A 27,714-nucleotide genomic window follows, 5' to 3' on the forward strand; every position below is an offset into this window, starting at 1 on the left:
GGAAGTATTTTTCCATACACTTCATTTTCCTTTTTGGAATTTGCTAGCTGAAGCTGAGTAGTTTAGTTTACACGCAAGGTTTGTTCATTAATTAACAGCCTTCAGGCCAGGTTGCCCTTATCAGGACTTAATATCTAACTCAGCATTGGCTAAACCAGAAAGAGTTACTGGTTCTCTTGTGTTGGGAAAGGGTCTCCAAGGTGGTTTAACAGCTCTTTTCTGGAAGCTGTGGAGAAGATTGAGACCTTCCAAGGAGTATAACCTGAGACATTTGGGCATTTTTAATGGACATTCAAGGATGGCCACCACTTTGCCAGTTTCTTGCAATGATGAAGTAAGACCCATGACTTGGGACAAAGAAGAGCCAACAGAGTTTTTTACATCACTCATTTCAACAGTGCACTTTACTTTGTACTCAAGAAAACATGAGGTAATTACCAACTGTATCCTAACTAGTTTCTCCCTTTTTTGCTATGGTAGGTAGAATTTTGGTCTCAGGACTTTTGCCCCCTGGTGATATTCCTGTGGTTTACATTATGTTAATTGGCAAGAAAGAATTTGCAAATGTAATTAAGGTTATTAATCAATTAACCTTAAAATGGATTCTCTGAGTGGGTCCAATGTAATTACAGAAGCCCTTAAAGCAGAACTTTCTCCCAGCTGAGGACATGAGAGAAATTCCAAGTACAAGAAGGATATGAGGCACTGTGGTTGGATCTGAGATAAAGGGGCCACATGTAAGGACCAAAGAGAGGCCTATAATAGCAAGGAACTGATTCTGCCAACAACCTGGGTGAACTTGGAAGTGGATTCTTTCCCAGAGACTCCAGAAAGGAGCACAGCCCCGCCAACACCTTGAATTGGGCCTCCTGAGACTCCAAGCAGAGAACCCAGTTGAACCACACTATGCTCAGACTTCTGACTTACAGAAACTGCGAGATAAGAAATACATGTTGGCTTAGCTTTCTAGAGTATATGATCATTGGCTGTAATAATAAAATATGATTGTGCCAGGTTTCTGCCTTTTGTTTGAAAAAGAATGAGCAGTGGAGACCTCCTTTCTTGGTAGGGGCTGACAGGCAAGCATCTTCATGGCAAGGTTCTGTGGACACACTTGGTCACTGTGCTCCCAGGGGCAAGGGGGCTCAGCCTCCCATTTTATAATCTATCTGTGCAGTCCAATGTAGAAGCCACTGGCTGCATGTGACTTGAAATTAAATAAAACTGAAAATCCAATTTCTCAATTGTGTTAGGTACAATTTAGGTGTTCAATATTTATGTGTGACTAATGGCTACTGAGTTAGAAGGCATAGGTATAGAGTATACAGGATGTATGTAGGTAAATATATATATATATCCTATATTGTAGAAAGAAAGTTCGATTGGAAAGCTCTGTTCTTGATGATGATCAGTGATGACATCCAGTTGCAACTGTTCGTTTTTCTCATTTGGGGCCCGGAGAGGTCGGATTCCTCTACTCACTAGTAGAACCATTACAAAGCAGAAATCATGCAAATTCTCCTGACTATAGCAAGAAATATGATTTTTAAAAAACTTTCATGTCTCCTTTCTTCTCTTATCACTTATGTAATTTATCTCCTGAGGTTAGAAAGCCCTAGGCAGAGCATTCTGGGAATACCAGTGACAGGGTATAAGGTCTTTCTTTTTTTTTTCCAGATGGAGGAAGATTTACTGCATGGTAATGGCCAAGAAGTACCCTGGCCGAGACTGCAAGATTTCCCAAGGGTTTCCTGCTATAGCAAGACAAAGATACCTGCTGGGGCAGGCCAGTAAGGTCACCCCCTGAAGCAAACAGACTAAGGCTATTAGACTTGCCACAGTATGCCCAAAGGGGACACTAGCTAGAAGAGGAAAATGAGGCTTATACTCGTGGCAGACTGAAACATCCAGTTTCAGGATCAAACTTCTGCCTTGGGTTCAAACATGGAGAAATGAGGCTTATGACTTCCTAGCCGAACTCAACTGTAATTGGTGGACAGGGATTAAAGCCTACAGGTGATGCATTTGAAGAGAGAACTGCAGGCCCAAGTAAAGAGCCCAGAAGATGTGAGTTTGAATCCCGCATCTATATTGCTGTCATTCTGTGTTAGTTACTGAAACTTTGTGAGCTGTACGTTTTGTTATCTATGATGCAGATAAAATAATTGGAGGATAAAACAACCCCAATTTCTAGGGGATTACTGTAAAGTTGTAAGGAGTAAAGGAGAGAATTACACAGACTGTCTCACATGCAGGAAGCATGTCAGGGAACAGTAGCTCATATTATACCTGTGTCAGTTCAGGTTGCATCAGAAAAGGCCATCTAATCCCATCCCTGGTCAGTCACTAGTGTAGTTTTGTCTCCATGATCACCTCAATCACCACTCCTATGGCCATGACCTCAACCCTGATGTTTCAATAATTGTATTGCCCCCCACCCAAACTCCCTACATCACTCTTCAAACATCTCACTTTCTCATTTCTACCTGAAATGTTCCTCTGAACACCTAATTTCTTATAATTGTCCTATCCCACCAAGACTTCCCATGTAGCATCTCATTGAGCAAAATAAAAGCAACCAAAAAAAGACTCTTACCAACACATACACCTCTCTCCTGGCCTTAGTGTTCATAGTCTCTGTCTTTCCTCCTGTTGAGATGGGCAAATTGTGCTTCTATCTAATGTCAGCCTCACTACCTCTATCCTGCATCCAGTGGCCCCCTTTCATATTCTAGAACTTTATTCCTGCATTTGTCCTCCTGCACCATTGATTTTTCCTTTTTTACTGGATAATTTCCATGGCACCAAATACAGTATTTCTCATATTTAAAATATTCTTCTTAGACTCCTAGCTTCCTTCAACTACTCCCTCTTTTCTCAGCTCCCCTTTAAGGTATCTTTTTTTGGTGTTTTCTTATCTTATGAAATTCTCAGGGTTTAATCTTCAGAACTTTGTTCTGCTACACTCACCCCCAGGAATTACGTGCAGTCCCATGACATTAAACACCTTCTATACGCTACCTATCTTATATGCCCTGTCAGCACCTTTCCTCTGAACTACAGGTCCTTATTTCCAGCTGCCCATTCAACATCTCCACCTGGATGGACACTAGGTATCTCAAGTGTGTCCAAAAATGAAATGTTGATTTTCAGTCCCTAACACCCGAATCTTCCCTTCTATGGATGTTTATAGTTCAATAAAAGGAATTCTATTCTTCATTTGCTTATGGTAAAAATCTTGTCTTTTCCTTGAACCCTCTGTTTCTCTTACACACCTCATCTGGTCAATCAGAAAGCAAAGGGAGAGTGAGAATCCTGAAAAGCTGAAAGTAAAAGTCCTGAGACACCAAAGAATATTCCCTTTTAGTGACAATTACTATATAACCTATATGTATTCACACTATATTCAACAAATATGCATACTATTTTTTATATACAACAAAATATTTTATTTACAACACAAGATGGTGTTGTAGGTGATGGGGATATAGCAACGAATAAAACCAGGTAAAATTTCATGGAGCTTAAATTCCGCTATGGGAAAAAAGAAAACTTGCCAGATGGTTAGAGAAAAGTACATCAGAAATGACAGGAAGTGATGGAAGAATGCTGTCTTGGGTGGTTATGGAAGATTCTGAGATAGATGACAGTTAAGCATAGGCATTTAAACATTAAGCACAGGGAGCTGTGCAGATATATGGGAATAAATGATTAAAATGCATGAGACAAAAGCATGCTTGGAGTGTCCCAGCAATAGGCCAAAAACCTCTGGAGGAGTTAAGTATGGTGGGTATGGTGGAACGCGGTCAGAGAGAGACTGGGTGAGGCCAGAGAGATGTTGCAGCCAGAGATGGATTTTTTTTTCCCCCCCTAACAGGTAGGAAGTCAATGGAGGATTTGGAGCAGAGGCACATCCTAGTCTGACTTGTATTTCAGAAGGATCTGGCTGCAGAATGCACAATGGGGAGTCAGGACTGGAAACAGGGTGACTGGTTTGAAGCCTGTTCCATCCCTCTAACTGTGAGAAGATCTTGCTTGAGTTAGTTACTGTGTAGGTGACAAAAAGTACTGGAGTCAGAATTCTTTTAAAGTTTGACCTCACAGATTTGCTGAGCACATGGTAGGTACACAATTTATATTTGTTGCACGAATGGATACACAAGCAAGGAATATCCTGGGGCAAGGCAGGACATTTCCCTGATCTAATGGAAATTCCCACCTGTCCCCTTTGCTCTCTTTCTTTGTTTGCTTGTAGCTGTTGGATGACAAATACTTTGTTCCGTGTACCTTGACTCTGGGAGGGGTGTCTTCAAGATTGAACATGAGGACATTCCTACCTAAAAAGGTCTATGATTATAATTTAGTAAATTGGGATTCTGGATGATTTGCAATTCACTTATCTAATTTCCCTCAGTCTGACTATCTCTGTGCTGATAAAGCTCCACATGAAAAATTGAAGCCAAAATGCAACATGATGATTCCACAAGTTCATTTTATACTGTTGGACCCCTCCAAGCTATTATTAGGACTTATTTTTGAGAAGTTTCTCTCACTTCAGCAATATAGACTTCTGTTACTCTTCAGATTTCTATTGTAAAATCTCCAATATGAGGAATTAATATAATTGGCCAAGAAACCAGTTTTCAAATTTGTATTTTTGGGGTGCTGGGGATTGAACCCAGGGCATTTTACCACTGAACTACATCCCCAGCCTTATTTTATTTTTAATTTTGATACAGGATCTCACTAGGTTGCCTAGGCTAGTCTCAAATTTACTATCTTTTGAGGGAATCCAGTTCTGATTGTCAGATTCACAGAGTTCTTAACTTCCCGTTTTCTTCAGTTCCATGAATAGCAATAATGCCTGCCTAGGCTAGGTCTAGGGTGGGGTAAGTGAGGTGTCAAGAGCTCAAAGTTTAAGGAAGTACTCACTTGCAGGGCCCTGCAGGTGCAAGGTCAGCACCTGAAAAACTAATGCTTCCTTAAATGTTCTGCCCTGGGTGCCCAGCCAGCCTCACCCAGTCCTGGCCCTAGGAATAAATGATTAAAATGCTTGAGACAAAAGCATGCTAGGAGTGTCTCAGGAATAGGCCAAAAATCTCTGGAGGAGTGATTAAGGTGGGAATGGTGGGAAATGAGGTCAGAGGGAGACTGGGTAAGGTCTGAGAGGCTTTGTAGCCAGAATGGATTTCGTTCTTTTTTTTCTAACAGGTAGGAAGTCAATGGAGGATTTGGAGCAGAGGCACATCCTAGTCTGTCTTGCATTTCAGAAGGATCTGGCTGGAGAATGCACAGTAGAGAATCAGGACTGGAAACAGGGTGACTGACTGGTTTGAAGCCTGTTCCATCCCTCTAAGTATGAGAAGATCTTGCTTGAGATCTTCTACAAAGAAGCATTTTTCAAAATTAACAAAACAAAACAAAACAAAACAAACAAACAAAAAAGAAGCATTTTTCTTCATTAACCAGGCAGTTGTAGTATCAAGAGCAGGAGAGTTCCCTACTGTTTAGACTGTGTAATAGTAAGCTGCTTTCAGAGAAAGCGAAAGACATGGATGAGGATCCTTTTTCTCCAAAGCTCTGCCAATTTAAAAATTAAAACTGGTGGGAAAATGGGAATGAACATTATGGAGTTTTGTTTCAGAATCAACTCAACAAGCCACTGGCACTTCATTTGTTGATCCTACCTGGATCTAGGATTTATAACATGTCTGCCATGTTTGCAACTCCTTGGATACAGCATTCTAAAAAGTGTCCATTCTCTACTTAATCTTTTTCTGTACCTTCTTTAAAAATGTTACAAAAATTAACAGAGTAAGACAGAGTAGGGATTGCAGTGTAAATGCTTTGGACAATCAGGTAACAGCTTTTTTTTTTTTTTTTTTTTTTAAAGGTTGGGTTAACAATTTCCATTTTCAAAATGAGCCCAAATTGAGTGAGTGATTCTAAATTAGCTCTTTAGTTTTTACCTTACGCTGCTGATAATGCCACTATTAATTTCAATTATTTAGAGGCAACATTAATACGTGTGAAAAAAGAACAGCGATAAAGACAGAAAGGAATAAATTACTTGCTGCAGGACAGAATGACATTTTGACTGGCACAGAGATTTTTTTTCTCTCACACACTTTGTGCTTTGACATTTCACTTGGCACAAACATTTCACAAATTCTTGACCTAATCTGATGTACTGTTGTTTAGCAATTGCTGACATGACATGTTTTAACCTCAAGCTTGCTGGATTCCAAATGTTACCTCTTCCTGTCAATCAGGGTTGGATGACCTCCAAAAAGCAGTCCAAGCAAAAATCTATGTACCTAAGAGGTTAAATGCATTTGCCCCAAATGGAGAAGAGGCAGTTTGAAGTAGGAGTTGGGGGAAGGGCAGGAAGAATGGTGTCATTTAGGAAAATTATGGGGTGAAAAAAATGTAGGAGGCAGATCCTTAGGGAACCCTGAGATCTGGAGAGAGACATTAGTCCCAAACATAGAACCTAGAAATAAACCTAACAAGACATACATAGGGTCTATAACAACAACAACAATAACAAAAATAGTCAACTTAGGAGTAGAAGAGATTTCAGATAACAGAGAAATACATTATCTTCCTCAAAGGGAAGAATGTGTTATATAAAAATGTTGCTCCTTCTCAAATTGTGGCTATAACTTGACCATCTCCCCTTCTCACTGCCTGTTGGTATGGAAGAGGTTACATTTATATTAATATCTGTGCTTTGCTGGTTTATTAGGTCATCTGTCTTTTGCATCCCAAGACTTTATTAAAAAATAAGCCAACTCACATTGCTTTGCTCTGATCAGTTAGAAATGCTTTAAATTTGCAAGTAGAAAAACAACTTTTAGTCCATGGTTGGTGAACTCCATTGTGCAGAACATCATGGCAGAAGGGTTTGGCAGAGAAAAGCTGCTTAGCTCATGACAGAGGGGGAAGAGTTCGGGGGGGGGGAGAGAGAGAGAGAGAGAGAGAGAGAATGAATAAGGAGCCAGGAACAAAATATATAGTCCCCAAGGCATGACCCCAGTGACCCACTTTCTCTAGCCATGCCCCACCTGCCTACATTTACCACCAAATAAACAATTCAAATGATTACACTGTCAAATGGATTAGTCGACTGATTAGGTTACAGCTTTCGTATCTAATCTTTCACCTTCTGTATTAACACAGGAGCTTTGGGGGATACCTCATATCCACACTGTTACAGTTACTATTCCTATATATTATTATTATTATTCTCATTTTGCTAATGAGGAAATTAAGAAGATTAAGTGGGATGAATTGAAATCCAAATCCAGGTGTTTTTGATGATAAAAAACCAGAGTATGTACTTTTTCTATAATACCCTGCCACCAACAAAATCCTGAGAGAGGATTACTTTTCAACAGAATCAGAAATAACTAGAGGAGCGAGACAGGAGAGGATGATTCGAGACATGGTATAAAGGAAAGGAGGGGTATAAACTAGAAAGAAAAGATGAAAGTGAAAATTATCTACAATACATAGTCCAAATTGGATCTAGGATCATTGGGAATAGACAGGGAAGAAAGATGGACCCCCCCAACTCATGTTGCCTGAGACATGGACTAAATTTTTGACCATACATAGTCAAGGCACTGTAGGGAGGGAAGTGCACAGAACTTTTATATAGAATATATCTTCTTTGATCCCCCCAGATCACTTACTAACTACATGTCAAAATGAGGATAAAATAGAATCCTTGAGTAATCCAAACTTGGCCTATATCAGATTGCAATTTTCTCTCCTCCAAAGGTACCAAGGTTGGGGCTCTTCTGTTAAGTGCTCTGATTCTTGCCAGACTGTGCTCCCAGACACTGAAGGAACAATCCTAGAACAAATTTAAAGATGAAGATAGATAAGAGAAATTTGTTTGTTGACAACAAGTACCTGGCAAGCATAATTTTACTCTGGTTGCATCTACCTAGATTCCATTGATTAAATACTATGTGTTGTTTTCCTGGCTTAATGTAGCAAGAGACTTACGATTGCCCCAGTAATCCCAAGCATGGCATTTTTTTATAGGTGCAATGTATTTAAATATTTATATTGACAAATATAAAATTAGATTTAAAAAATTATGCTTACCACTGGTAATTTCTATCAGTGCTATTCATATGGCTGAATTCCACAGCGGGATAGGACCATTTAAAACTAATGTTGCTCAATTTATAGCTGGCTTTTCAAAATCTTAACTTTAATTACTTACTTGCTCGACACAATTACAGCTGTAAATAAAAATTGATTAAACTTGAGCATGAAAAGTTCAATTTATGAAAGTTTATCAACAAAAAATTTGGCAAAGTTCTATTTCTTTTTTTAAAACATTTTTATTAGTTGTTCATGGATCTTTATTTTATTTACTTATTTATATGTGGTGTTGAGAATCTAATCCAGTTCCTCGCACATGCTATACAAGCGCTGTACCACTGAGCCACAACTCCAGCCCCAAAGTTCTACTTCTAAGTGCAGATTAGGTATCACATGGAAATAGACGTACTATGGTTTGCAAAGAAATTCTTAGTACAAGTAATATGGTAATAAAACACCAGTTTATCAAACTGATCAATAAAACTAAAGATTATCATAATAGTTTTTTACTAAGTAAAAATGACAGATATCAGAATTTATATTACTTATTCTCTTTAATAAGACCAAGAATACTTGATTAAAAATGGCCAATAGTCTTTTCCTAGTTTCATTTATTTGCAAATTATTTTATAATCACTCTGAGCTATTGCTTTGATGTTTGTAGAAGCTATAATTTTGCTGGAACCTTGAAATTAATTTAGAAACAATTTGATATCCTATTTTTTTAGCCAACAATAAAGCAACAAGTAGACAAAACTAATCCCAGTGCATTGGCATGAACATATTTAAAGAGTACATGAAGGTGGAAAAAAACATTCTTGCCTCAGATGGTTCTTAAATATTCATAATTTCATATTTATATGTGAGACCTACACACATATCAAAGTAGTCCCTGGTACAAAGTAGGTGCTTAGGAAGTGTTAGCTAAATAAATAATTAATACATCTTTCCAAATACAGATAAGTATATATCACCACATTATAGATACAATTTCTAAAAGTTATTGAATTTTAAACAGTATAAAAGTCTATTCCAATGATGTGTGGCCCATTTCCTGGAGGGCATAGGGTGCAAAGTCTCTCGGACAAATGTTACCTCATATCTGTTTTCCACAGCATGGCAATTTTAACCACCTTTCCCTGATCTTTTTCAATTTTTGCACCTGTGAACTTAAACTCAAATATTATTAGAAAGGTTCCATCCTTCCCCTAGGGAAGCCACACTTTCCACATCTTATTTTGAAAGAATCTCTGTTGCATTTGTTGCACTTGTACAATTTTATCTGGCTTTTTGAAACTTCTTATAAAAAATTCTTTCCTTATGGGCCCCCAGACAGGAAAGAACACAATATACCAGATTTTGCTTTCATTAGTCTATTTTACTGCTCAGTTTTACTGAGTCATAACATTTTGGTTTTCTACACATTCATTTAAAGTCTCTCCCAAATCCACGTAATTTTGTCTCATGTCTTATTCTGAATGTTTAGTGAATGTCCAATCAATCCAATTGCATGCTTGTGTTATTGGAGTTAAAAAGGACTTCCTACACTAGCCGCATTGGCCTAACAGGTATTCTTATTTGGGGACTAAGAAGGTACCAATTATGATTTAGATATGAAGTGTCTTCCAAAAACTCATTTATGAGACAATGCAAGAATTTTTAGAGGTGAATTAATTAGATTATGAAGTATAACCTAATGGGTGGATTAATCCACTGATATGGATTAACTGGGTGGTAACTGTAGGCAGGTTGGGTGTGACTGGAGGAGATAGGTCACTGGGGATGTGCCTTTGGAGTTTTTATTTTGTCCTTGGTGAGCAGAACTCTCTCTGCTTCCTGATTGCCTTGTCCTGAGCTGCTTTCCTCCTCCTCCCATACTCTTCTGCCATTATGTTCTGCCTCAGGCCCAGAGCAATGGAGTTGGGTGTCTATAGACTAAGACCTCTGAAACCATGAGCTCCAAATAAACTTTCCTTTTCTAAAATTGTTCTTGTCAGATGTTTGGGTCACAGCAGTTAAAAAAACCTGATTAAAATAGTACCAGTCCTGCAGGGACTGTCCTTGGGGATGGCCAGAGATCCGTGAGCAAAATAGGCTCTATAGGGGCTGGGGCAGGGATGAGGTACAATGAGCAGGGCCTAGAGTATCAAGGAGTCAGCCATGCACAGCATACACCAATTGCTCAGGTAGAATTTACACACCATCTTGTGTTTTGGGGGTGGTCCTTGGAAGGTATCACATTGTGGAGTACTTGGCTTCTGCATCTAGATTCCCCTCCATCGTTTTTTTCTTCTCTGTTCCTGAGAGATTTACCAAAGTAAGTGCCAGAAAATGCAAGTACAATTTTGCTCTCCCCAGATACAGGCATTAGGGTTGTCTAACTAGTGCGTCCTTTCCCCCATTACCCATTTCCAACAGACATGCTTTTAAGTAGGCATCCATCTCACCTTCATCTCTCACCCACAGTGTACTGCTTTAAGGGAAACCAACCCTTCTTCACTTCCAGGGCTAGTGCTGATTGATCAGATGGGATGACAGTTTCCTTTGTTGGGGACTGGGTAATGAATGGGTATGTGACCCAATCTGAACCAGAGATTCAGATTGGAAGAAGTGTGCTGGGACTTCTAGGGAGAGACTTCAATTTCTAGGAGAGCTCCAGGAAGCTTTTGGCTTTCTCCTCCTACGATGTCCTAACTAATATAATAACTAAGAGTAATGATGCAGTCCCCAAATGCAAGCTTTACACATCCATATTTTTTAATCCACACTTTTGGGAAGGCAGCCTTTGGTCCTCCCTCTACTTCCCTTCCCTCCATGAAGAGGGACTTTAAAAATGCTGTGGTAGGCAGGAAGCAAAAAGAAAGAATCCTGAGAGGAAACTGGTGATGGGGAGGAGCTGGTGGAGGACAGGCCTCTCTCCCTGGGGTCCAGGAGGACAGCTTCCTACACCTGCCAGCAGCATCCCACACTTGTCAACTGTCCGGGAGGGAGGCCAGCCGAGGCTGGTATTGACTGGGAAGAGCAAGGCTGGTCCTGCCCAGTGACAAAGAGGTGAGTCACTGAGATTGGTGACCAACTCCCTTCTGGGGAAACTTGTGGTCTGATGCAGGCAGCAGGGTGAGACAAGCAGGATGTGGTCCCCACCTACCAGGACATATCAATGGTTGATCAATACTCACCCTATAGGTTTACATATGAAGGAGTGAGCACTAGAGACTACGGAACTCTGCAGAATATTTTTATTGGCTTTACAGACGAAACACAGAAGGCTAAGAGTAGAGATGGGCAGAGGCCATAAACATGTCACACTCTATTTTAAAGGCTGCCACTTGTGAAGAATAATAAGGAATGAAAATTGAAGTATTGGCTATCCCTAGTGTTAACTAGCAGGCTTTATTTTTCTAGATTGTAGCTTTTGATACCAGTGCTCCTGGCAGAGATTACTGCACTAAATCTGGGAAGACCTGTTTTTCAGGAAACACCTACCTAGAGAGATTCCACCCCAAATGTGAAGGGGCGGGGAGAAACTGGTCTAATGAAACAATGAAGTCAGGAATAAAAAGGACCACTATTAAGGCAGAGAAGAAAGAACAAAAACAGAATTTTCTGGTGAAAGCATCCAGGAACTGGGTTAGAAATGGAGTGTATGGGCTTTGAGATCTCTACAGTATGGTGCAGAATCTGGGGAACAAACAAATGTATTTAACACTTTCACACTATAAGGTAAACATATCTCATAACTGGGGTGTGATAGGAACCAATGGCTGGCCCAGGCCTGTCACACTGTGTGAAATGTGAGGACGGCTCAGGCTTAGAACAAGCCAAAGCTTGTGGGAGGAGAAAGGGCTGCAGAAGAGCAAAAAGTTTTTTAAAAGCTACATTGGGAACAAGAAGAGCATGGAAGGTGTAGGTCTGCAGTTTGGGACATGTAGTGCAATGTTTGCAAATGATAAACACTGTCCTCAATTTGCTTCTGTCTCTCCCAACAAGGGAATGCTTCTCAAGCTCCAAGTAGCCCAACAAATACACAGAGAAAGAAAGATAAGGAAAGTGATTTAGGCTCCAAATATTTACCTGTTAGAGATGTGCTTGCTGAAAAATTGTTGTTAATTAACTTGGTGCAAAAGAATAATAATAATAATAATAGTGAGGAGATAAAAGAGATTTTTATACAAAGGGATTTGAGTACTTATTTTAGAAATCTCTCTCTTATGTGGACTATCTTCTCCCAGTCAGGAGTATTTGTTAAGCTTAATGGTTGGCCTTGCAAACCCTCTTAATGCCAGGTTACAGAGAAAGGGCATTACAGAGTAAAACCCTGAGATTATAGATCAAGGTCAAAAACACTACCAATCTCCTATTTTCAAAGGCATGTGTATGGAGTAGACAAGGTGGAAAGGCAATAGGAGGTCCTCTGATTCTGGAGGCAGGGAAGGAGGCCACCATGTCATTCTCTGCTAATCTGACACCTGTTCCTAGCATGTGACTTAATCATCAATCCCTTAAAATAGCAGCTTGTTCCCTAGGCATCCTGGGTTCCTAGTTAAAAAGACTCTTCCTTAGTTTCTTTTAAACAGCAGTAATTAGTGACAGCATGAAATTTTGGGGAAATATTTTGGAAAGCAAAAAGAATTAAATAAATCAACTTTGACCTCGTTTCCTGGAAATAGTCTCTGTCAACATGTACTTTTACGATGTTTAGTATAAATTTGGAATGGAATGTTCATTATAAATTTGGAATATTAGGAAAAAACTTAAATTATGAATAAAATAAAAATGGCTTGTAATTCCACCAATACTGACATTTGGATGCTTTTCTTTTCAGTCTTATTTTCCTTGCACACATGTCTTTATCTACAGACACATCTTTAATAAGATGTAGATCTTATTGCATATGCAGTTTCACGCCCTGATTTTTTGTCCTTAATATTGTATCATGAGCATTTTCCTTATCATTTCCTATTGCCCATACCAGAGCATGGCTGTAATTGGCTGTCTGCTATTTTACTGTGATACAGTCCCTTCAATTATGACCTCAGTGTTGGGCCTTGGCTTGTTTCCAGCTCTTAACCATTTGAAAAGAATGCCTTCCTAGATATCCTTGAATGAAAAATCCTTGCTTAGGATAAATTTCTTAAGGTTGAACTATGAAGTCAAAGATCATGAGCATTTTTAATCTTTGAGCATAAATTGCTGCCTTGTGCCCACACACCTCCAGTGGGCAAGCCAGTGCTTATTTCTTGTCAACTTCCATTGTGATTTGCAGTTTCTGCCGCATGCTTGGAGACCTTCCTGCTTTGTGCAATTCCATCACACCACTGCCATCTTGTGTTCTCCCTCCATGGCTTTTTTTGGAAGAGGAGGCTGCAGTCATTGGGCTATTTGAAATTCTCTGTCTCTATTCCTTTAAAGTCTGTTATTGCTCCATGGTTATTTTTATGATCCTGTTTTGAGGTGTGATGGATTTTCCTAAGTTTGACCAGCTGGATAACTCCTCCCTGTTCTTGGGACTTGGCCCAGACTCGTCCCCTTTGCAAAACATCCTTTGATATCCCATGCTGGTTTTGGACCCTCTCCTCTCTGCTGTGCCCTCAAAGTCCTTCCCCATCAAAACACTTAGCATACCCTATGTGGACTCAGCTGTCTTTTTTTGTGGGTGAGGAGATAGGGAAGTGTCTTTTCTCCACTGTGTCTTCAGTGCCTGACACTGCATTTGACAGATGTGGACACTCAATAGATGCTGAGTAACTGTTTATCTTAAAAATAAGGTTCATCTGAATATACCCCCTACAGTATATCCAATTCCCCCTAAATCATTATTAGGTGTTTTTCTGGTTATATAAGCATCTTGTTTAATAACTCAGAGGTGATTTTGAGATACCAATAAATAAATAAATAAGAAAGAAAGAACAAATAGACTACAATATAAATATTATATTTTATATTCTGCAGGATTTTGCAATTTACTTTCCTGGAAGGGGAGCTCATACTTTGTGCCCGGATGACATTGTGTCATCTTCTGTAGAACCCCTCACCATGGCCGGCATGTTTTTCTTAGTGTTCACCGAGGCATCCCCCTGGCCTTGCACAACTCAAGGGGCTGGGACAGGAAGATCACAAATTCTAGACCATCCCGGGCAACTTAATGCTCAGTGCACTGTAGCTGTTCAGTAAATACTATGAGCTCAGAGAAAAAGCATCATCATCATCTCCATCTTTTAGATACGGAAATGAAGCTGATTGGAAGAGTTGACATTTCAATCTTGGGAGTTGGAGTCCCAGTTTGGTGCTCTTTTCACCGCATGTCAGCTAATAGAGTGGACTGTTCTCTCTCCCAGTATGAAGGTGGAAGAAAAATGGGAGCGAATAGTAGTGGAGGAAGAGAGGGCAAAAAAGAGAAGGAAATCATAGAGATGGAGAGTAGAGAAAGGTGGTTTGAAATTATGCTTTGATCATAAGAGAGGATACATGTGGAGTTTTGTCACTCCAATGAGCTTAGCAAATCAAGTTTCTCTAAGAATTGTTGTTTTTTTGGGGGGAGTGGATGCTGAGATTGAACCTAAAAATGCTCTACCATTGAGCTATATCCTCAGCCCTTTTTATTTTTTATTTTGAGACAGAATCTCATTAAGTTGCCCAGGATGGTCTAGAATTTGCGATCTTCCTGTCCCAGCCTCTTGAGTTACTGGGATTACAGGCATGCATCCCTGCATTGAGCCTTACTGCTATATTTTAAAAACCAGTCAAATTAAAGAGTTCAGGTGATACAGGCCTGTAAACTGAATGACTAGAGAGATTGACATGGGAGGATCAAAAATTCAAAGCCAGCTTCAGCAACTTAGTAAGATCCTGTGTCAAAATAAAAAATAAAAAGGATTAGGGATGTAACTCAGTGGTAAAGTTCAACCCCTGGATTCAATCCCCAGTACCCAAAACAAAACAAAGCAAAGAATTCAGTTGTACTTTGCCCATTGTAACTTTTCATATTCTGAGGCCGATCAGTGACTACATTGCCATAGCTTTGAAAATATACTGAGTACCCATGGGAGGAAGGGGTCTCCTGTGATGTCCTCCAGAGAATCATGGGCAGTATCAGGCCTGCCTACTCTGGCCTCATACAACAGAGCCTAGAGGGCTCTGTGAACAGGAAGCTGTGCTTTCTGGGGTGTCACAGATGAAGAACAACAAATACTATGACATAGATGTCACCTCTTCTCCCTTTGTAGTAGTGTTCTTGGTAGGATTTTTGAACTCTTGGGAGGCAGCAGAGCATAAAGTTTAAAAAATGCAGGCTGTGGAGCCAGACTGCTTAGACTGGGATCCTGGCTGAGTCATTCCTTGTGGGATCTTGGGCAAGTTATTCAACCTCTCTGTAAGCTCAATTCCTCATTTGTAAAGTAGGAATAAGGAAAGTACCTAAGTCATTGGAATGTTGTGAAGATAGAATGGATTGTCCAGAATTTGGCCCATGGTCAGCTGTAAATAAGTGTTGCCTATCTTTGTTAAGATGGCCTTTGAGTTCCAGACAGGGAAAGATGTGTCTGCAGTTTTGACCAGTGAACAATGGGCTTGGGATCATTTCTCATTGCCTCACATCCTGTAAGTATTCCTAGGTATTGAACAGCAGTCATTCCTAGGCCATACATCAGGGTGTCCTGTTTTTGTCCAAAACTTTTGAGAAAATGGATGGGCTCTTCAGGAGTCATCAATAGCCAACCCTTAGGGTTCTTCATCCACGTGTTTTTCATCTTGCTGAGGATTCCTCAATAAGGCTCCAGAAGTCACATGGAATCCCCTCCCCTCAATAAGCCATTGATATTTACTTTGAGTTGGTGGTGGACTCAAGACTGGAGTTGGAACTACTACAGGCACCCCAAAAACTAAGTCCTGGAAAACGCAACAACTGGGACTTAATACTTTTTTTAGACATACATACACACATTATAATGGAAACCAGAGAATAATGGGGGGTGGGATTAGAGTTTAAGAGCAAACAACACAAGTGTCCATTAGCAGACACATGAATAAACAAAGTATGACATACAGATGCAGTGAAATAGTATTCAACTTAGTGAGGCCCTAAGCAACTTAGTGAGCTTAGTGAAACCCTGTCTCAAAATAAAAAATGAAAAAGGGCTGGAGAGTAGCTTAGTGGTTAAGCACTTCTGGGTTCAATCTCTGGATCCCTTGTACTAAATAAATAGATAAATAAATAAATAGTATTTAACTATAAAAAGGAATACATTTTTTTGGGGGGTGGGTACTGGGGATTGACCTCAGGAGCACTCAACCACTGAGCCACATCCCCAGCCCTATATTGTATTTTATTTAGAGACAGAGTCTCACTGAGTTGCTTAGTGCCTCGCGTTTGCTGAGGTTGGCTTTGAACTGGCCATCCTCCTGCCTCAGCCTCCCGAGCTGAAAAATTCTGATACATGTTATAACATAGATGAACCTTGAAAACATTATGCTAAGTGAAATAAACCAGACTGGTTTTACTTACATGAAGTAACAAGAATAGGCAAATTCATAGAGACAGACAATAGAATAGAGATTACCAGGGAATTTGAAAGAGAAGAAGGAGGAATTATTATTTAATAGATATAGATTTTCTGCTTGTGATGATAACAGTTTCTGGAAATATATATGGAGAAAATGATGCTACATCGCAAATGCATTTAGTGAATTGTACACTTAATTAAATGATAAGTTACATGCATACTTTACCCCAATAAAAAATGCTAAAATAAATAAAAAAAGAGAGGTATAAAAAAGGAGTGTTAGGCAAAATATTGTTAAATATGTGACTAAATCTAAACTGGCCACACACAGTTATTTAGAAAAATGATAATATTGACTACATTGGAGGGCAAACCCAATAAAAATTTTGGAAAGGATGTGAAGAAAAAGCAAAACTTTTACACTATTGGTGGGGTTGTAAATTTGTATACCCCCCTATGGAAATCAATATGGAGGTTCATTCTTTTTCATTCCCAAAAGAGTAGGAATGAAACCATCATATGACACAGATATACCATTCCTTGATATTTATTCTAAAGAATTGAGTTAGCACATTATAGCATTACATGCACTCATGTTTATAGTAGCACAACCCACAATAGCCCAATTATGGAACTAATGTAGATGTCCATCAATGGATGAATGGATAAAGAAAATGTGCTATATATCCTGTCATAAAAAAGAACAAAATTATGTCATTTGCAGGAAAATGGATGGAACTTGAGAACATCTGTTAAGTGAAATATGCCAAACTCAGAAAGCCAAGGGTCATACGTTTTCTCTTGCATGTGGAAGTTTGAAAGGAAAAAGGAAAAGAAAAGTGTGTATGGGGGCATCTCATGAAAATCAAAGGGAGATCAGTAGAGTAGAGTAAAGGGACCAGGAGGAGAGAGAAGGAGAGGGAAAAGAGAAATACTGGGTAATGATATTGGCCAAATTATATTATTATATTTTGTGCATTTATAACTATGTAACAATGAATCCCACTATTACATATAATATGCCAATAAAAATATGGAAAAAAATTTGAACGACAGGATTAATAAACTTAATCTAATATATGTAAAAAGCAACTTCGTATTGGTCACAACTCTCAAGTACCAAAACTTCACTGGTAGGCAGATATTCCTTCTGATCACAATATAATTCAGTTAGGAATCGGTAGTGATGTGACTGACAGCTTTCATATATTTGAAAATTTAAAAAACATACTTCTGCCTAACTCATAAATGGCAAAAGATATCATAACAATAGAAAGTACTCGAACTGAATAGTAATGCAAATATGAGATATTAGGAATGGTTTAAGGATGGGCTGACTAGACAGCAGAAAGGTGCCATCTTCTTTATGAGGGGTTTTAAGACCCCCAGTGATTAAGAGGGGATTTTCTGGGTGGGACTGCCCTGCATCCCTGGAATGGATGTGTGATAAGGTGGACCACAGCTGCAATTTCCATGCTGGATACAGAAACATGCATCAGTGATCAAGAAGTGTGCTCTGCCCTGTGGTTTTACTTCAATGAGCATTGCAGCAGGCAGTCTGATAAGGAGCAGGAGAACCACGCCGTACAGAGTTTATTCAGGATAACAATATTGAACTTCATATGAAAGCTCACTCCATTTCTTCCTGCTGGTAAGTCGTATCTCTGGTAAGAGAGAGGGAGGCCAGATGAGCAATTAGCATGGAGCAGGATTAAGTAAGCAAAGACAGACCTGAGATCCCATGGCTGGATTTGGAAGCAGAAAGTGGTGTGGATATAGACTTATCTCTACACTAGACTTCCTCAACTGAGCTCATATATGGGAGAAAGAAGTAGAATATCCACATCTAAGGACTCCCTCTGTCCTTCCCCAGGGGAAGCTTAGGTTCTGAACTAGAAACTTCATCCTGTAGAATGGTTTTTGTTTGACAGAGTAGGCTGTCAGTGGGGTGTGGCAATAATTTAACTTATGACTTCTGGTGTTTCAAGGCTGTGGTGTGGGTGAGATTGAATTCAACATCAGATTCTTAGCAGATGGTCTTGTGTGCTTCCTTTAAAGCAAACAGGGAAATCTTGTGACTGCTAATCATCAGATATGCTTTCCTCCCAGCAGTCCAGAATGCCCAGTACCTCTGGTGGAGACCACCTTGTGTTCATCCCAGTGTGCCGCCAATCTCTCATTTCTCTCATAAGCCAAGAGTGTGCAAGAGTTTGTCAAACACTGTCTTGGAGAAGGTTCTTACAGGGAGGGGGAATTAAGTGTGAATGTTGATGTGCATTTGGGAAACTTTCTGTTACCCAATCCCAACTTCCTGATTTAGAAGAGGCAGATGAATCTAGTTAAATTCACTCCACAGCACCCCCAAAGGCATAAGACAGTAACGACTCTCAAATCTGTTAGATCAGTGATTGCTAAAATTTAATGTAAGAGACTTCTGGAGTGCACACTAAAACACTTTCCTGGGCCCTTTCCTCAGAGACTGTGTCAGTAGCTTGAGTTGGACTCATGGATTTGAATTTCTGAAGAGCTCCCAGTGATGCTATAGTGTTGATCTGAGGACCTGCTTTAAAATTGTTGTAGAAAAAGATGCAAGAGATTCAGAGGGAGAAGGTGGGGCAACAGTGAAATATAAGAGTCCCAAGTGGATCCATTTTGAGTTCCAGCCCTGTGTGTGTGTGTGTGTGTGTGTGTTGTGGGGGTGTGGTGGTGAGAGGTGGGTGATTTCTATAAAAATTCCCAGGTTTCATTCTCCCCTGCCGCCTAGACATTGTTTTGGCTTTGTGTTCTGTTTCTTGCTTTCCCCTACACAAAGGAGGGAATCGGCTCCTTTTGAGTTTAGAGTTGCAGAAAATAGAGACTGCAGATGAGGGAGAGTTGAGGAGAGGGAAAGAAGGAAGGACAGGAGGTTCAGGGTCTAGGGATGCTTTAAGGGGAGTTTTCCAGGCAGCTTTGGAGAGAGGTGTGGGAGCAAGCGGTGGAGCACGCAGAAAGTGGATGGGAGAAGAAAGAGAATTTCTTTGAATGTCACGGCCCTTAGGGTGTATGACCTGAGGCAGCTCAGAGGTGTCTGAGAAATGCAAGAAAGAACTCAGGCTTTTTTTTTTTTTTGAAATTATACGTTTTGCATGCTGGATGGCCATGTCAGAGGGTGTGACACTACTCTTGAGACTCTGGTTTTTGGCTTCACTCAGGTTATACTAGCCGGACATTTCTGACGCATTATAGGAGGGGGAGACAAGAGGGCCCAGGAGAGACCTACTCAGACCCTCATCCTTGCTAGAGTCTTCCCTGCTTTGTGCTGGGCCACCCATTGCCATGGTGACCTACTGATACCTTGCCTTGGGGACCTCCTCCCTTCCATGCCTCCACACACAGGCCTCTTCTGCCACAGAGGTCCTGGCCCCATGGGGACCCAGGCTCCCCAGTGCTGGGGGTACATTCATGTCCCCTCCTACTCCTTTTTAAATGGAGACATGGTCTGCTGCCTACTGATTTTAACCTAAATCCCTTTTGAGGTCTTCCAGCTTCCTATGTCTTGCTTTTGATTGATGTTTTCTGTGTTATTTCCAGCAACACGTTGGAGATACTCCACGCTTTTCTTGGAGATTTACTTAGAATTTTCTCACTTCCAGGCCTTTGCCCATGCTGTTCCTGACACCTGGAATGCTCTCATTGCCATCTCTGCCTACCAGGATCAACCCGTTCTTCAAGGACTAGCTCAAATACCTCTATGCTTTTTTGGAAACTTCTCTGATCATGCCTATGCCTTCCTCCCACCATGGAATTTTACCTTTACTAAAAAAAAAAAAAAAATCTGCTTATGTTGTAGTTATTTGTCACTCTAGACCTGGCTGGGACTGTCCAGTATGTTAGCCACTAGCCACATGTAGCTACTTAAATTCAAATTAATTAAAATGAAATAAAATCAAGACTACAGTTCTTTGGTTTCACTAGCCATATTTCAAATGCCCAATAGCCCATGTGGTTAATGGTTACTGCACTGTGTAGCATAGACACAGAACATTTCCATTGTCAGTGGAAGTTCTATTAGATAATTCTAAGACCATATATCTATCATTCACCCTGTCTTATATCTATTGAGCAAAAATTAGTCATATTGGAAGAATTAGAATTTTACTGATTGTTTGGTCTTGATTTCTGCAATTTATATTTTTGTCTTTTAAAAAGACACTCTAATAACACCTCTTCCTTGCTTTCTTTTTTGATGGGCTATGCTCTGTTTCCATGGATTGTTGTCATATCAGGCCTTTCTGAGGGTCATTTGGTCTACTGTCTCCCTCCTGAGGTGTGTCCTAGGTCACTTCCCATGGTCTTACCAGAACAGCAAATCTTGTTAATGAGGTCTATTTTGGAAAAAAGAGTAGGAACCTGTAACCCTCCTGGTTACACTACCACTTAGGAGAGGCTGTCTGTCCTACTAGACAGACTCTCATGCCTGCAAGGGGGCAAAAGAAAGAGAAGCAAGGACACCCATGGTGATTAGCAATGGCATTGTGAGGCATTCTTTCTCATTAAGCCCTTGGAAAAATCAATTGTCTTCTGGTAAGGAAACCAAAAGGTCAGAGTGACCACAAGAGGGCACCAGTGTACCTTACATGGCCTTTACCTCCAAAAACCTCTGGAAGGTTTCCTGCCTTGTAAGGGAAGGATGGAATGAATACACACTGGAAAGGAGTAGAAAAAAAAATCGTATTGTTATATGTAACTAGTAGGCCTGCTTACCATATTTATGCATCCAGGGCCTCCTTAAACATAGGAATCACAAGACCATTAGACAATAATAGGTAGACAAGGGATTAGATTGAAAATACCTCAAATAAGGATGTGAATAGGTCAGTAGACTTTAAAACAGAATAAACCTCACTTCGAAGCAAGGTAGCTATGGAAACATTACCAAAATTATTCTGTTACTTCACGGTTGCAGCGGTTTCTGCAGCCTGGAAATGCTGTCAAGGGAGGGCAGAATATTATTTTCTTATAAATAATACAACACAGGATCCTGTATGGAAAGTTGCAAGAAATTAGATTTCAGAAGTAGAGATGTTTCAACAAAAATACCCAACAGTTTTAATTTGGTTTCTGATAACTTAGCTCTGGGTTTGCAGTTGTTAAGTTTTTCTCTATTTCTGTTTTCTGTTGCAGAAAGGGAGCCAGTAAGAGATTTATTTCCATGTCTCTGGATGTATTATATCTACACACATACTTGCACATTTAGCATGACTGGCAGAAGTTATCTGCATGACCCATGGAAGAGCAGGTGACTTATATTTAGCACTCAAGGGGGCTACTTTCTTGTGGAGGTTAGGCCTGGAGCTATACTCCCTGAGGCCACAGAGCTCTGCCACTTGTTCTAAGAGAACTTGGACAACTGCCTATGCTCTTCAGCTTCTCAGCAAAGCCAATGAGCACATTAAGACCATATACGTGACTGCTCCCTGACCATGCCATGAAATAGGTTGAGGGGTTACTTGTGTTGGTCAGCAGGGAAATGTCTTATAAGCCCCGTAGTTGAAATAGATATCATGATGGTGGGTGCTGGAGTTAAGAGTGACGTTTCATGCTACGATGAAGTCATTCAGGCATGGCCTTCAAGAGCTCCCAGCCTGGCCTGGCAAGCACCCTTCCTTCCCACAGAGTTTCAAAACCCATTGCTTTTTTTTTTTTTTTTTTAAATGACATGTAATTCACACCCTACTTGTATGTCTTCTTTGGAGAAATGTCGATTCAGATCCTTTGACATTTTTAATTTGGGTTATTAACTTAAAAAATATATTTAGTTGTAGATGGACCCAATACCTTTATTTATTTATTTATTTATTATGTGGTACTGGGGATCAGTGCCTCACACATGCTAGGCAAGTGTTCTACCACTGAGCTACAACCTCAGCCTGGTCATTATCTTTTTAATTACTGAATTGTGAGAGTTCTTCATGAATTACAGGTGAAAGTCCTTTATCAGAGATATGATTTGCAAATATCCCTCCCATTATGTCTGGTTCTCTTAATACTTTATTTCTTTTTAAAAATAATTTTATTTATTTATTTTTTATGTGGTGGTGAGAATTGAACCTAGTGCCTCATGTGTGCTAGGCAAGTGCTCTACCACTGAGCTACAACCCCAGCCCTCTTATCACTTTCTTGATGGTGTTTTGAAGAACAGATTTTTTATTTGGTGGTGCTAGGGATTGAACCCAGGGCCTTGTGTACTAGGCAAGCACTCTACCAATTGAGCTATATCCCCAACCCCCCAAAAGCAGATTTTTAACATTTTGAAATCTAGTTTATTTATTTTTTTCTTTTATCATTAATGCCTTTGGTGTCATATCATTGCCTACCCAACATTACAAAAATTTACTTTTTTTTCCTAAGAATTTTAAGGTTTTAGCTCTTCTATCTATGTCTATGACCAATTTGGTGTTAGTTTTTATGGTGCAAGGAAAAGGTTCAACTCCATTCTTTGACATATGGGTATTTAGTTGTCACCCAGTCTCTTTTAAAAAAGGGGAAAAACTCAAAACTAGAGCAACAGTAGAGCCTCTTTTCCTTTGTGGGAATGTTTTGAATATTAATATGGTTTGAATAGTATTCATTTCTATGGCTTTGGTTATATCTGATCAACTACATTGATTCACCCAAGGAGTACTTATTGGGCATCTATCTACTTTGTGCCAATTATATCTAAGTTGCTGGTTGTACAGCAATAAATAAAGCAAAGTACTTGCTTACATGCTAATGAGGAAGATGGGCATGAGCCATCGGATAAAGAAATGTGTAATAATGCAGTTATGGTAAGTGTTCTTAAAGGGGTAAAAGTGATGTGGGGGTTGGGGAGGATGCTATTTTATATTGGATGGGAAAGTTGGGGAATGCCTCTCCAAAGGGTCCACATTTGTTCAGCACTTGAATTAATTAAGAGGGTAAGCCATATAAATATCCGGAGGAAGAATGTTCTAGGCAGAGGGAAGAGCAGATACAAATCTAATAGGGCAGAAATGTGCTTAGAATCTTTTAAGAAGCGTAAGCAAGACAGTTGAGCCTACAGTGCAGCACAGGAGAGGAAGATGATGGATGGAAATAATGTTGAAGAGGTAGTTGGGGGATCATACCCATGGGAAAACCTGACTTCCTAACTGTTTTCTGATCTTTGACCCGATTTTGATTCTGGCCTCAAATATTTGCACTGGCCTTGAACAAAAAAAAAAAAAAAACCAAAAACAAACCATTCTTACTCCCTCTTTGAGTTCAGTACCTGCCTCAAAGCTTTTAGTAGATAGGTTAAGAAAAAAGAATATAACTAAAAATATAAACATATTTGCAAGGCAAAGATTTCCTTAAAAAAGAAAAGAAAAAAGCCATCAAGATAATTCAAAAGAAAAAGAAGGGCCTTTCAGAGTTTTTCTTTTGTTTTCTTGTGTGATTTCTATCAATCAGACCCTTCCCCTTTCCTTTGCTTAAGGTAGGTGGCCAGGTCTCCTGGATGTTCATCAAATTATTCTGTCTCCTTCGATGTGGCATTAGGAGGCAGATGCTCAGCTAGAGATTGCACTTCCCATCTTTCTTGCCGTCTCCAGGGCCATGTGACCAGTTCTCATCAGTAGAATTTGTGTGCAGGCGATGAGCACTGCTTCTGAGCTGTGGTCTGTAGGAGGCAGGTGGGCCTTCTCTTCAGGCTTTCCCTTTCTTCCAGCTGGATGCAGAGGCTTATGGGGCTTTAAGGCAAATGGGTAGGAGCCTGAATCCCTGGATCAGTTATGTGAAGAAGAACTTCCCGCTGACCCAGAAACACTTACCTTTGATTATTATGTGAGCATGTTTATACATGTTTTGTGTTTGAGCTATTATTACATCTGTGGATATGTTTGTTACAATAATTTAGCTCACTGTAACCAATACATGCTCAACTTGTCTAAAAGACCAAAAATAGGACTGGGGATATAGCTCAGTTGGTGGATTTCTTGTCTTGCATGCACAAAGCCCTGGGTTCAATCCCCAGCACCAACCACTCACCCCCCCCCCCCACCCCTCACACAAAGACCAAAACCAAACTAGGATTAAGAGCAAGGCAAGATTAGTGGCTTCCCCTCTCTTGTCATATGCATTGTCATTGCATAAAGAACTTTCTGTTTTTCTTATGCCCTTCACAGAGGAAGTGAAGGGGTGGTGCTGGGAACGTGGCTGTAGTTACATTCTACAAGGGGAATGAGCCTTGAATGTATCTTCAGTAGTGCCTGCGCAAGTGGGCAGAGATGGCACCTGACCCAGGGAGGATGTGACAGGTCACTGGGCCCTGATATGTCTCTCATCTCTGTTCTGTCAATAAGCTGAGGACTGCAGACCTCCCCGTAGACCATATGGGAGCTAGTGGCTCAATAGCATGGCAATTTTTTCAACTGAAAGAGTGAAGGTTTTTATTAAGCAATGAAAGTCACATTCAATAATCTTCAAATTCAGCCATCAAAATTCATATACACTCAATCAAAAGTAGTTCACTTCTGTACAATCCAAGAATTAGAGCAGAACTGCCATCAACTTACATTAAGATGCATACTTAGATTTTGTGGACAGGGAATGAGAAACTATATACCTCATTTATGATCACTGGTGGGCATACCAACTTTTAGCAGGAAGAACAGTTTTTTTTATGAAGCAGAGAAAATTTGGGGCTGATGGCACCTGTCATAAAGGTCACATGATGACTAGTGATTCTGGGCCTAAACTTTGCTGAGAAAGAGGAGCATACATTAACTTTAGGCAAGTCAAATGAGTCAGAATGGGAGTAAATTTAGGTGAGTGCAGTAAATGGCACTGACCAAGTGTATTAGGGTTCTCTACAGGAACAGGACCAACAGTGTATATAACATTGTAGTCCCACAAAGGCCATCTGCAGGCCAGAGAGCTAGACAAACCAGTAGCTGCTCAGTCCAAGAAACTGGAGCCTCAGAACAAAAGGGATCAATGATGCCATACTAGTCTGGGACTGAGGGCCTAGAAATTCCCTGGACAGTCACTGGTCAGAGTCCACTTTGGAAGAATAAAGAGGCTGGAGTTTGATGTCCTCAGGTGATTGCAGCAGCAATCAAGGACCTGTTCAATAAGAATCGAGCTTGCCTCTGCTGCTGCTTCCTTGTTCTTCCAACTTTTTGTTCAATCCAAGCCTCCGGCCTATTGGATTATGCTGCCCACACTTGGAGTGGGTCTCTGCCTCAGCTTGCTGTCCCACGTGCCAATCATTCCTAGAAACATCCTCATTGACACACCCAGAAGCTTCTTAACCTTAAACATCTCTTAATCCAATCAAGTCGATAATTCAGATTAGCTGTCAGATTAAGTGATTTTTTTCCAAACCTTTGGTAATTTAAAGATGATAAATTTGCTTAGAAAACTCACTTGTGGTGGTGATGGTGGTGGTGGTGGTGGTGGTGGGGTGTGTGTGTGTAGTTACTGCTATTTTTTTAAAATTAGGAAATAACTTTAAACTTAACAGAATAGTTTGAAGAATAGAACACAGAACACCCGTAGGCTCCTTATCCTTCTTCCTCACTCATTGTTAACATTTTGCTGGATTTGCTCTGTACTTTGAATGTGCTCATATACTTTCTCTGGTGCATATCTACATACATGTATTTTTGTTTTCTGAGCAATTTAGATAAATGTTATATATGCCATGGCCCTTTACCTCTGGATAATTCAGTTGTGTTTCCTAAGAATAAAGATAACTTCTTAATAATGATACAGTTATCAACTCACTAAATTTATTTATTTATTTTTATTTTATTTTTTGGTACTGGGGATTGAACCCAGAGGCACTTTACCATGGAGCAACATCCTTAGTCCTCTTTATATTTTAGTTTGAGACAAAGTTTTGCTAAGTTGCTGACGGCTTCACTGAGTTGCTGAGGCTGGCCTTGAACTTGTAATCCTCTTGCCTCAGCCTCCTGACTCACTGGGATTATAGAAGTATGTCATCATACCCAACTAATTTCACTAAATTTAATAGTGATGTAAGACTTTGATCTAATTTCATATTTTTTCAGTTGATTCAATTATGAATAAATAATTTTTCTCACCTCCAGTGATGGATCCAGCCTAGGATCAGGTATTGTATTTAGTTGTTTTGTCTTTTCAGTCTCTTTAATTTGAGATATTTCTATGGCCTTTTTATTGGAGGGGGGTGTCTTTGAAGATATTGGCAGTTTTGAAGAATTAAGTCTTTTGTTGTTGTCGTTAAAGAATGTTCCTCATTTCAGGTTTGTCTGACGTTTCTTAATGGTTATATTCAGATCATGCACTCTATGCAAACCGTCTGATAGTATCACATCTGAGGCTCATGAAGCCCATCTGTGTCTCATAATTGATGTTAATTTTTCTCACCTACCTTTAAGGAGACCCCGTTAACATCATGTTCCTCATCAACATTCCCCTCAAGATTAGCAACCATTGGCGATTCTTGCTTGAACCAATCTTTGCCCTGGTGGTTGCAAAACGCCGATTTTCCAACTCTAACACTCCCCCACATTTGCCAGCCAGAATTTGGCATCTGCTGAGGTTTTGATTCTGTTGTAAGAGCAACTTTCTTCACAGAATTTAGGAAAAACAGATTCCCAGGAGGTACAAATTTGCACTCTATTTTTGCACATAGGAATAGGATGTTTTACCCTTGTATCCAACATCCTACCAAACTAAGATATTGTGAAAAGCTTCTCTCAATCTTGCTTTAATACTACTATGTTTTGTTTAAATATTGAAAAATAGATAGACTAAGGTTGCAGGTGACCTGGAGGTCATTAGCTTGTGTTAAATAAACGAGAAATAAACAGTAAGCAAAGAGTTGACTCCCAAGAATAAAGGGCTGGTTCTTTGGAGAAGGCCTTCTGCTCTGTGTCAGATCACCCCCTTCTTATTAGAAAAGCAGAAGGTGTGTGTGTGTGTGTGTGTGCGCACATGCACATGTGCATGTGTATGTGTTCCACACTGTGGAAACTGTGTGGCTGGGCTCTAATCAGTTTCTCTTCCTGGCTGTTGGTAATGACGTGGAGTAGAAGGTCAGTCCCTCTCATGTAGAAGAGCAGAG

At 40.0% G+C, this 27,714-nt stretch overlaps 1 long non-coding RNA gene across 2 annotated transcripts; it reads left to right on the plus strand.

Moving 5' to 3' along the window:
• Positions 1-155: 155 nt before the first annotated feature.
• On the plus strand, positions 156-6,898 carry LOC124084533 (uncharacterized). 2 transcript variants are annotated; one of them, XR_009225640.1, is made up of 4 exons: positions 156-430; positions 1,678-2,067; positions 3,878-4,120; positions 5,212-6,898. It is a non-coding gene; the product is annotated as an uncharacterized LOC124084533 (long non-coding RNA). The 2 variants fall into 2 exon arrangements; XR_006849130.2 differs by lacking the exons at positions 3,878-4,120; positions 5,212-6,898 and having other exon boundaries at positions 1,678-3,219.
• Positions 6,899-27,714: the final 20,816 nt, after the last annotated feature.

The sequence above is a fragment of the Marmota monax genome, unplaced genomic scaffold, assembly GCF_021218885.2.
Source record: "Marmota monax isolate L192 unplaced genomic scaffold, Marmota_monax_Labrador192_F-V1.1 WCK01_AAM20220418_F8-fsc00022, whole genome shotgun sequence".
NCBI lineage: Eukaryota > Metazoa > Chordata > Mammalia > Rodentia > Sciuridae > Marmota > Marmota monax.